Raw genomic sequence first — 12,116 nt, 5'->3', positions numbered from 1 at the left:
GGGGGGGAGGGTGGAGGAGGGAGGCGCCGGCGAGATGTGTAGTCACCGCCCGTGTCGCCTAGGGAGGGAGCGACGCGGGCCGTTTTCAGTTTTTTTTCTAACATGGAACACATGTTTTCCATTTAAGACACGACAGTATCACCGGTTACAACACGGGTTACATCAACAGGGTAGTCAGCGAACCGAACACGATGAACATCATGATCAAAGGTGCCGCCAACACATGTGCCGGCTTGTTACACACCCTTGAGACATGAAGAACTTCCGCATGAAGAACTGCCGCCGATCCCGTCGCAGCCAGCTGAATTTCACAGTCCCAGTTTCTACATATCATACGCATATATACCCCAACCCCCATGTTTTGACCTGGCATCAAATGCACCGTCCACGTTAATTTTTGCAACATCCTGTGGTGGTGGCTTCCACTGGCCTTGTGTTGGGACTTTTTCCTTCTCCTTTGGCACCAAGTGTTCCTGCCATTCCTGAACGTACGTGGTGACGGATAGTGTACTGGAACTCATCCGTTGTTTGCCTCCGTTCACCATGGTTACCTCTGTCGCGTTCCGTCCACCATGCGGCAGCGAGCAGTTAGCCACTACTTTCTGCTTATTAATACCTCGGGAATAAGAAGAGACTTCTCAGAGTAATGCCAAGGGAACATGAGAAGTCAGCATGCAATTGACGCTTAGGGTGCCGCTTCCTTGGTAAATAACTACATATACTTTTGGCCCGTGTTTAAACCTCCAGTCCCTTGACGCTCCTGCTCCTTTACTAAACAGCTTAAAACCGGGCTTCCATTTCCTTCACACATTCTGCTACTTCTAAGGCATCATGGATTTCGAGTTCTTTACGATCATGCTCTCAAATTCGCTAAAGAAGCTGGTACAAAACATCCTAGTTGCACAATCTCTCCCTACTGTTTCGTCTTTCTTTTCTGTTTCTAAGCTTTGATTTTTTGTCATGAATCCGTTTGGTTGGTTCAACACTTCGCCCTTAATCCTTCTCGCAGAGGCTGCCACAGAAATTCGCCAAGATGCTCTACGGCCGTGAGCCACGAAAAATGAAGCTCCGGGAGGCTGGGCGCCGGCGCCTCTTGTGGGACGTGGGTGTAGTGCTCGACGCGGAGGGCCACATCTACCTGGGTCACGGGTGGAAGCAGTTCGCCCAGGCTCATGATCTTCGGCTCGGGCACTTCCTAGTCTTAAGCCACGACGGCCACGACGTGCTCACCGTGAAGGTGTTCGACGGGAGCATGTGCCGCAGGGACTACCAGCACGACGACGATGCCAGTACGCCCTTCTTTGTCTTGCTCTCAGTACGTAATTGTAGCTTGTGTAAGAATAAGTGAAGGAAGACTTCATTGCGTTTCGTCAGGCAACAGCAGCAGCGACAGTGGCAACACCTTGTACGGGACCAGCGGCGACAGTGGCAATACCTTGGTAAGCTTTTTCTGCCATAGTTCACTCTTTGCTTGAATTTTAGTCATGCGTATTCTCTTCTTCAATTCTGTAGTGTTTAGTTGCTCTCTTTCCCGCAATATTCATGACAATTCTGTTTCCCCCTTTGACCATGTACCCCACTTTAGTTTGAGACATGGATCTTCTTACCTCCTTTTCCTTGCATTCTTGATTATATGTTATTTTCAATTAGTTAAATGATTTTCAAATCATTTACCCAGTTTCCCACATGAAAAGACTTTATTACTATGGCGAATTTGCATGTTTTCTCATCATGTACATGGTTCCATCTCTGGCACAGCAGGGAGCAGAGGGGGAATGGGCAGAGGAACACAACGTGGAGCAGGTAACCGAGTTCTCTAAATTCTTCAATATTCATGGATCTTCTTGCCTCCTTTTCGTTGCATTCTTGATTATATGTCATTTTCAGTTGCCTAGTTTCCCAGATGAAAAGACTATTTCTATGCCAAATTTGCATGTTTTCTCATCATGTACATGGTTCGACCTCTGGCACAGCAGGGAGCAGAGCGGGAAGGGGAAGCACCATCACAAACAGGGCCAGAGGAACATCGCGTGGAGCAGGTATCCGAGTTCTCTAAATTCTTCACCTCTAGGAAGTTTGCACTTTCCGATTTATTCTGCTGCCCAAATCAAGGATGAAGTGTTAAAGTGTATATATGCAGTCAAAATTAAGCTCTGATGCCTACAACAGATATTAGATGCCTGAATTATACAGTAAATAAATTTACAAACAGCTAATGAATTTATTAGGAATCATATAGCAGTGCATATGTAGATGCTGCATCAACTTTTCATATATCCAGGGAGCACATATATAATTGCCAGTTGCATAACTGTCACTTGATTAGAGTATGCTGCATATTGTTCAATTACTCTTTCCGTTTCATGTTAATTGAAGTTCTAGGTTTGTTGTAAGTCAAAGTTCCTTAATTTTGACAAAGTCTATTGGAAGATTGGTTAAGACTTCCGAACGAAACTGGGGCGCATGATCAAATCCCACCAAAAGGTCTTATGGCATCAAACAGATTGCGAACGGCTTGAGCTCTGCTTTTGCATTTGGAAGAGGCCATCGTACTGATCTTGACTAATTTCAGGGTGTCAAATTAGTTATGCAAACACCCAGGTGGCTTTATTCCAAGATGAGTAATCCATGCGATTCAGATGGAAGCCAGAAGGAAAGATCTTATTCGTCTGAGGAATTACCAGGTTAAGTATCTACTCAGATTAGTCAGTCACCCTGCAGCACATGTTTTCTTATTGTTGAAACAATTTTACAGCAGAAGACAGTCTATCTGCAGACAATTCTGTGGAGTCAGCTAATCAACGAGCGCTTTCGAATAACTATGTCGTATCAATGCAATGCTATCTTTCAAAAGCACAGAAGGTGAAAATAGATGCTCTTATAGAGAAAATTGAACCTAGATTCACAGTGCTAGTTGTGCAGATGAAGAAGTCAAACATAGAACGGCATACCCTGGTAAGTAACTTTTATCATCTACATTTTGTATGAAAATGGCTCGCTGTCTGTATCAACACATTATCTTGTTGTGATACTATTTAAGTCTGTCAGTATTTTGGTTTTAACTCAAAACTCAGAACGATATGTTTGCAACGAAAAACACATGCGTAACTAAATCAACACTATTGTTGCCTTTGTGACAGTTTTAGATTCTTAACTCTTTACTACTTGAGTTATCAGAGATATAACAAGCTTAACAGTATCATCATATTCTGTTCCTTTTCTCAATTAGATAATACAGAAGGATTATGCAATCGAGCACTTTCCATGTGAAGATACAACTGTCATGCTCCAACTGCCTGGGAAGAACAAGGATTGGAAATGCACATTCCGCATAAGTCCATCCGGCGCGTCTGATGCAGGTCGGCGCAGCCTCTATTTGCACAACTTTACCTGTGACAATCATGTTAGGGAGGGTGATATCTGCCTCTTCCAACCAATGACAAATGTTGAGCAGAGAAAATTCGTAGTAAGAGTTCATTTCCTGAACAAAGCATGCATTGATGGCACAACTCAGTCGCAAGCAGGGGAAGGATCAGATTCAGATAGGTGCCCAAAGGAAGGCTCATCTCATTATTATAAAGCAGCCAATACGCCTGCAGTATCTTATACTTCTAAGGATTTTTCAGGTCAAGTTTGTTCTGAAGTCAAATCAGTTACCCACTTACCCTTTGTGCTCTTACTCTAGAATTGTTTTTACTGCAGAAGAGAATCCATCTGCTTATGAGTCTGTGAAGTTACATGTTCCTCGGATGCCATCAAAGGATTATGTCTTAGCAGGAAAATCTGATCTTACACTAGCACAGGAGAAAAAGATACAAGCACTTGTAGGGAAAATTCGACCTGGAATCCCGGTGCTCGTTGCTCAGATGAAAAAGAGCAACCTAGAATCGGGTCGTGGTACTCTGGTACGATTCGTTTCACCATCCGTATTATGTTTCCTGCACCTTGTAATTTTCTTCCTCTTTGCATTTCCTTCATCCGCACTCCACCCAAGAACAACTCAAAGGCGGTTCACCAATACGGACATCACTAAATTTTGGCGGACACGTCCGGACGTATCCCCGGACAGGAATAGGGGTGGAGGACATCTAACTAGGGTCACCATATAAAAAATGGACACTAAATTTTCAATAATTATTCAAATAATTTTACATAGCAAAATGGTCGGACCCTACTTTTTCTACTATTCGTCGGATATGGGCACGTGGCCCATGTTCTACTCTTAATCGGAGTCTGCCTGTCCGTCGATGTCACTGGTGGAGTTGGGGTTGTTGATTGAGCCGGACCAACTGGCCTCTTCATCGTTGTGGCCTGGAGCGATCTGCATCAGACCCGGTCTCCATGTTTCGTCAGGTTGGGACAGTTAGGAGCAATTTGCTGATTTGTGTTAATAAAATGAAAAGCTGCAGTCTCAGTGTTTTGTTAAACAATAATAACTGAATTGCTCATTGTCTGCAGCAATGTACATTTTATTGTCTTGATATTTGTTTAGGGAAGTCAGTGTTTTGTTTGTAACTCGAACGTGTGAAGCATATGTTTGCAACAAAATGCTTAAATCAACATTATTAGTTGAAGCCATATGTATCAGAACAATTTAGCCTTTGTGACAGTGTTAACTTCTTAACTCCTTAGTGCTTCAGCTATCATAATTACATTCTGTCTCTTTTTCAATTAGGCAATACCCAAGGATTATGCACTCAAATACTTTCCATGTGAAAGTACAAGTATGATGCTCCAGCTGCCTAGTAAGAACAAGGCTTGGAAGTGCAGATTGCATATCAGGCCATCTGGTGTGCGTAATCCAGGTCGGTGCAGCCTTTATTGGGGTTCCTTTGCCAGTGACAATCATGTTAAGAAGGGTGATATCTGTCTCTTCCAACCGACGGCAAATGATAAGAATGGAAGATTAATAATAACAGTCATTGTCGTGATCAAAGCGAGCATTGACCGTTCCCCTCTGGAAAGAACTGACGCTGGCTCAAACCGCGGAAGGCCAAGTGTAAAGATGGTCTTGACAGCCAATGTTAAAGAGGAGCCAGCTAGAAATTCATGTGGCAAATTTCAATTCACATTCTTTCTATCTGATTATTTTGTTATCCTGGTCAGTTCGAGATATCTCATCTTCTGGTGATGATTACCATGGAGATTCTTACAATTCAGAGGAAGCTTGGGAGCCTCTTTTTGTGCCACCAGACAGACCTCGTCTAACAGATGTGCAGGAGAAGAAAGTATGGAAGAAAATCCATGCTATTAAATCGGAACTGCCCATCTACGTCACGGTTATGAACAAAACCAGTGTTCGTCTCTGCAAGTCACCCTACCTCGTAAGTTCAAAATGAGGGCAATAGTATGTTTTTGTGTAGTGGCCTGTCAGTTTCTCCACTTCATCTGCCTCTTGGCCTAAAAATTACTCTGGTATATATCTGCATCTGCGTCACTAACATCCTTCCTGAACAGACCTTGGGCAAGAAATACGTTTCAAGGTATCTTGAAAAACAGTACTTCACTGGGCATCACGGAAAGAAGAATGTGATGACTTTGGTGCTTCAGCGGGAGGGGAAGAACAGGAGGTGGCACACAGAGCTGCGACTAGGAAGTCATCGCGCAACGATCGCTAAAGGATGGACGTCTTTCTCCCGTGACAACCATCTACAGGTGGATGACCTCTGCCTCTTCAAGCTGATGCGGAATGAAGAGACGCTGAAGATGATGGTCCACATCATTCGCCGTAAGAAGTGCTTAGCTTGAGGCATCGTTGCGCTCTTGCTACTCTGATTATCTAGAATCTGTTAAGTGAACAACTAAGTGATTTATTTCCAAATGAGTCGGAGAAGAATGAACTTGTTTATTTTCTATCGTCAGAGGTCATCTCAGTCACTCTGTCAGTGCTTTGTTATATGTTGCTGGATGGTCAATTTAGGACTTGTTAATGTATGTTTTTTGCATGTTTATGGGTGTTCGGGTGCAACGATAAATGAAGTTCTACTCTTTCATGAATTGAGAACGTACAAATGCATTTTTGTATAAAAAAGGAAATACAAATGCATTGCAAACCCCTTTTATAACAATTATAATCATTGCAAACTACTTGTTAATATTAGAGGGTTCTATTATATTAAATCAAAAGGCAATCAAACCAACGCATTATTCTACACAAACAGAATTATTTAATCCATTAATTTTCGTTTAACCACTGAAATCAACAACTTAGATTAATAAAAAAAGGCATATAAATATGTATGGTTTGGACTACATGCTAGTACTGATTTTGTTTTAACGGAACATGGTAGTACCGATTTGTATAGGCATAGACACACAAAAGGACTGGTATCTGTGTTGTGTACTCCATTGATCTCGGTCCCATAATTCATCCTCGAATCATCGTCACCCAATCACCTCTTTGTCTCGCAATCAAGTGAACAAGCGACTAGGTTTCATCTGCCTCCCACAGATCTACCTTGTCTCTGGTGGCCATAGGACTTTGGAGGCTTGGTGGATCCCAACCTTGCCAGCAGAAGGTTCCTACTTCAATTTAATGTGTTTTGGTGAGTTTGATTAGGGTTTGTGTCTTGGTCAAGAAGACGTGGCCGTGACGGCTTCCTATAGAAAGAAGAAGGTTCTTCCTATCTATCTCCTGTCCAGAATATGATAATTTAGTCTGTAGTCTATGTTGTTGAAACGTGGTGGTTTGTTTGTCTTTTGTTTAATTAATATAATTGAGATGCAATCAGAGCCGTTATAATCAGGACCCACGGCACGATTAACAGATCAGATAACTTAGTCTATGTGGTCATATGTGGTGGCTTGTTTATCTTGTGTTTACTTCATATAGTTGAGATGCAATCCAAGACATTATACTCTAGACGCACGACATGGTTAATGGATCAAATAACTTAGTCTATGTTGTCGAATGTGGTGACTTATTTGTCTTCTGTTTTAGTAATATAAATATAATACATTGATATGATCAATCTCACTATGCCATCGCCCAATGAATTCACGGTTTGGCTATTCGCATCACACGACCTTGAGCAAAAACTAATAAAAAATATATTACATTGATGGTATTCTTGTGGCTTTATCAATTTAAACCGGACGATTGTTTGCATATTGGTTCTAAAAATGGTAATTTGTTGGATGTGCAAGTGAAGAAAGGCACATCAAGGAGACTTCGGTGCCCCTCCGTGGGCAGCCCGGGAGAAACCCTAGCCGTTACCGACACCTCTCCCACCTCTCCTCATCCTCCTTCCACCGCCGCTGGAGGTCTTCGCCTATAGAAGCCGATGTGGCGCCGGGGGAAGTTCCACCAACTCTCGTCCTGGCGTGGCACTCATCTGGCGTCTAGGACTCATGCCGCACTGTTTGGGGAGCTCTAGCGCCAGTTTTGGCTCCTTGTGGCGGCGGTACCTGTGGCCACAGTTGGGGGATGGTAGTGCGGGACAAAGGTACTGGCGAGCAACGCGGTATGGTGGCACGGACGACATAGCGGTCAGGGTGGGCTACCATGCTCAGTCTGTGCCCAGATCTGGCTCCCTCCATGGAGACAGCTGCTTACACTGAACTAGAAAGGTGTTGCCCCACCCCCTAACCCCAAGTGCTAGGTTTGTAGCAAGCAGCTATATTTCTCAGGTGACCTCAAGGTTTATCGAACCAACAGGAGCTTAGTAACACAAGCAATAATCAACACCTACACACCGATGCAAAACTTCTTGAGGACTACTGATATTGCCAGTCCCACTAGCTTCCTAGTTATTACTCCCATAAAGGATGTTGAAATAACTGCCTCCCGAGAGCCTTCACGACATCTGCTTCGCGCAAGTGTGCCACCGGAACCTCGGGCTCTTCGCACCATTCAATCTGGATGAACAACGCGCACTAGGGTTGCTCGTGTGGGGGGTTCATGATGGATGGACCACGGGCGCGCCCGGGGCCACGATCGTGTGGTTTTTTTCGGCACACTCGCATGCGAGATCCCGTGCACTGTCTTCTGCGCGGTGGGCCAGGCTGACCCATCTGTCGGTGTGTTCGCCCCATGTCAGGTTGGTTTGGTCGCGATAGGTAAGTCGTGTGCCGCGCCGCGTAGACCGGCTCGCGGCATCTAGCTCCCACGCCGAGCTAGTTCTATCATGAGAGGCAGGGTGTGCATCACGCCGTCTTATGCTGGCTCGCGCAGAGGAGTCTTATGTCGGCCTTGTTTGCTAGGGCTAGCCGAGCCCTGCACCGCATCCACAACACCACCTCGCGCGTGGGACCATCTTGTCAGCAAAGCCGGACCCGTGCCGGGTTGGTTCGCTCATGCCGCCCTATCCCACGTCGCGTTCGCAGTGCAAGCTCGCATGTGAGGCCAACCAGACAGGACTGTTGGCCTCAAGCCAGGCCAGTTAGCTCAGTCCAGCAGGGTCATGCCCTGCGCTCGCGGTGCCAGCTTGCCCATGGGGCCAGCCTGTGGGAGCAACTAATGAAGGAGCTCTCCTTCGTGAGCCTCCCCAATGATCAGTTGAGGTGGGTGAGGGCGCGCAACTTGGCGCTCCCTGCAGTTTTTTTTCGCACGCGTTTTTGGCTTTTAAGATGGTTTTTTTCTCTTTTTCGGCCTTTTGCTTTTTCACCGGTCTTTCTTAGCTTTTGGACCAAAATAACATTAAAAAAATTCGTGAAAAACGCACTTTTTTGTCCACGAGAGGCAAGGATTTGCTTCCGATGGAGCCACGCCCGTTCGTCTTGGAAACGAAAAAAAATATGTTTCATTTTTTCTCCTTTTGCAAGAGGCATGATTTTGCTTTCGCAAGAGGCACAGATTTGCTTCGGCAAGAGGAGCCGTTCCTCTCGGAAACCAAAAAAACTTGTTTTTTTCCTTCGCGAGAGGCATGGTTTTGCTTCCTCGAGAGGCACGGATTTGCTTTCGAGAGAGGCATGACTGTGCCTCTTGGAAACAGAAAAAAATTGATTATTTTTTCTTCCGCGGGAGGCACGGATTTGTTTTCGCGAGAGGCATGACCGCGCTTGTCGGAAACGTAAAAAATGTGTTTTTTTTCCTTTCGTGAGAGGCACGGGTTTAATTAGGCACGGATTTGCTGCCGTGCCTTCTTTGGAAAGGAAAAAATAGTGCTTCCGATTCAATTTATTCGTCCTATTGTTTTGTGAAAAAAAGTTCTTCAAAAGCTATCAATAGGGGATGTAGTTTTAAAGATCTCGACGCGAGGAATTCAACGATAAAAATGGTATAAGATTTGGACACACGGTTTAAGAGATAATTTTTTTTTGAGTAAACGAATCTACGAAAAATGAGAAAACTCTTAGGTTGCGACAAGCGATGCACATGCAGAGCGCCACCTGTTGCAATCTCGGAAGATGGGAGTGATCTTTGGGAGAAGTACTTTTCAATTACTATTAGTGATTTTGGCATGTGTTATTCCGTTGGCCCCACAAGAGTGTGTATTGACGCCGCGCGTGCTATTACCCCAAGCCGTATGGCAAACCGGCTCAAAGCCCGGCATGGGGCATACACGCTGCCAAGCGGACCCGGCTGTTACGACGCGAGTCCGGGTATTCCCGGTCGGGGTGTTCTGTGGACTTTTTGGTCTTTTCCTTAAGGCGGTTGCGTTTTCGTGCAAGTTTTTTTTTATGCCGTCGGCTGGACGCGGCGCACGCTCGCATCATAGCGTTCATTTTTGGCGGCTCAGCCATCCTCACGTGTTCAGGATTGGCGAGGCAGCAGGAAGACAGGGTTGGCGGATGGAGGATAAAGGTATCGTCGGCCGCCCTGAATTGTCGTTTGTTCTTGTGTATTGGTCACCGCAAAATCTGTTAGTTGGATGATCTTCGCTATTTATCCTTCACCGTGATGTAAGTATTTCTCGTTGCTTTGCTGTTCTTGTCGAATATAGATGGTTCACCCTACTTCGATCGGGTAATTTTTTTCGTCTTCACGTTCGCATTCCCAGTTTCTTTGTTGCCACGGGTGTTTCTCCGTTGCGCTTGTATGCGTGTTTCCGGCGTCGGGTTTGGATGGCCATGCAGTTGGGCTATGCCGGGCGCTCCTCGTTAAGCGTTGCCCGGTCGACGGAGTATCCTTTCTTTTCCGGATCCGTTGTGACAGGTCATGCCGGGCACCTCTCATGAATTGTTCCCGGGTCGATGAGTATCGTCACTTTCCGTGGCCGGTGCGCCGGCCATGCTTCACGGGGGTGCCTTAATTTTTTTGGTCCCGGCGCTTTGGTGCTCGGATGTATGCTTTTACTTTTTGATTGTGTGTGAAGACTTAGAGCATTTTTTTCTTCCCGCAAAGAAAAAAAAAAGACTTAGAGCATTTTCAACAGAAGACGCAGATATAAAAATACCTAATTTTTGCATCTTTAGAGCCTACAAACACTTCTCCAGCAGATGATAATGTAGATGCAAAAATATTTACATCTTTGCCTCCCGAAGATGTAAACTACAACACTTCCTGATGCAAATATACACCTCCATCCACAGGAGATGTAAAAACTGCAGTCGCGCGTCAACTGCCCAACCGTTTCATTTTTTCTGTCTGCCCATTAGTCTCATGCTCGCCACCCGCCGACCCCGCTGCCTCCTGCGCCACAGCCGCCCACCCCATCGGGGCCTTCGCCGGCGCGACCATCGTCCCCAATTCCCCCGTCGCCGCAATGCCGCCGCCCTGGTTTTGCCCCACCCGGCCGGTCATCGTCGTGTCTGCCGCCCCGCTGCCGGATTCAGCTGCTCCTCCGCCCCCGCCTCCGGTTCCACGACTGCTCGCCTCCAAATTGACCGAATTGGTCACTTCTTCGCCGCCGCATCGGAGCATCGGAGCATTCATGAAAACTCCATGTGCATTAAGCCAAGACATCACCGCACGGACCGGCGCCTGCCGTGCACTCACCTACGTAGAGCGCCTATGTAGCCTGAGGCACTGAGAGGGAGCTTGGGAGATATTGAGGTGCTCGGCAGAGGGAGAGGGGTTCGGTAGGCAGATGGATGAGAGAAACAGAAAAATGGATGGACGGGAAGTCTGTAGGATGGTCACCTCGGTCAATCAGTATGCGCCATTTTGACCATGCCAGATTGCCCAAGTATCAGTGACGGGAGCTAGAGTGTGCCCGCCACTAATAAAATGCCATTTTTTTTTCTTTTTTTCGATGGATAAAATGTCATTTCATCAATCTTAATTACCTCTTTACTATATTTATCACTTAGTACATAACAGGTAGGTCGAACTCATCGCGACGAAAGCCACTCCGCCCCTTCCCCGCGCGGCGTGCCACTCCGGCCGCGGCAGCCACCCACCAGCCTTCATGGCTCGGGCCCGTAGGCCAAGCTGTAGTAGGAGCACCAGCCCGGCTCCCCCCCCTGCGCCCGGCTCCTGCATCCCCTCTCCCGGTGGTCCGTCGCATGCCTCGGTTGCAAGCGTGCTCTCCCGGCGGGCCGGCTGTCAGATCCGGGCCTTTCGCCGCGTCTTCTGCTCCGGGGTGAGTCCTCAAACGCTGCCCCTCCCTCCGGACCGGTAGATCTGTTGCCTCCGCCCTCCTCCGGGACCCAGCGCCTTAAATCCATCATCGTTGCGCCATCAAACCTTGTCATTCCCCCCCTCTGGAGGAGGCGGGGGGTTGGGTTCAGGTCCTGTCGCGCAAAAACTGGCGAGCCAGCAAGGGGCCGGCGGGCAATAGTAGGCGCTCAGGGGCTCCTTGCTCGAACTGCGGGCGCGCCTCCATGCCTTCGCCCGGCCGCGAGGCCTTCTTAAGGCGCTTCCGTGGGAGGTGCTTTCGATGCCTGAGCAAGCACCACCGGCGCAAATATTGCCGCGACCCGCTGCGATGCATCTCCTGTGAGCGCCAAGGCCACTTCGCCAAAGAGTGTCCCAGCCGCTCCTGCGGCCCAGGAGGGGCCGCCCCCGCTGGATCCAAGCCGGCGACAGCACAAGTGCCGGTGCGGGATCGCCTCTGCTTCGACCCCCCTCCCCCCCGCCGCCTCTGTCGGCCCCTCTCCACTAAGCTCCGCCCATGGCTAGCTTCTCCCACGTGGATCCGGCATGGCGGCCTCGTGAGAGCCACAAGATGGTGCTTGCCACGCCGGCCCTAGAGCATGCGGAGTACATCACATCCTCCGGCAGCACGCGGTCA

At 47.4% G+C, this 12,116-nt stretch overlaps 1 pseudogene; it reads left to right on the top strand.

Annotated features, from left to right (window-relative positions):
* Window positions 1–831: 831 nt before the first annotated feature.
* LOC119273438 lies at window positions 832–5,748 on the top strand (annotated as a pseudogene).
* The last annotated feature ends 6,368 nt before the right edge of the window (window positions 5,749–12,116 follow it).

The sequence above is a fragment of the Triticum dicoccoides genome, chromosome 3A (genome assembly GCF_002162155.2).
Source record: "Triticum dicoccoides isolate Atlit2015 ecotype Zavitan chromosome 3A, WEW_v2.0, whole genome shotgun sequence".
Taxonomy (NCBI): Eukaryota; Viridiplantae; Streptophyta; class Magnoliopsida; order Poales; family Poaceae; genus Triticum; species Triticum dicoccoides.
This window is presented reverse-complemented; position numbering and strand designations above follow the sequence as displayed.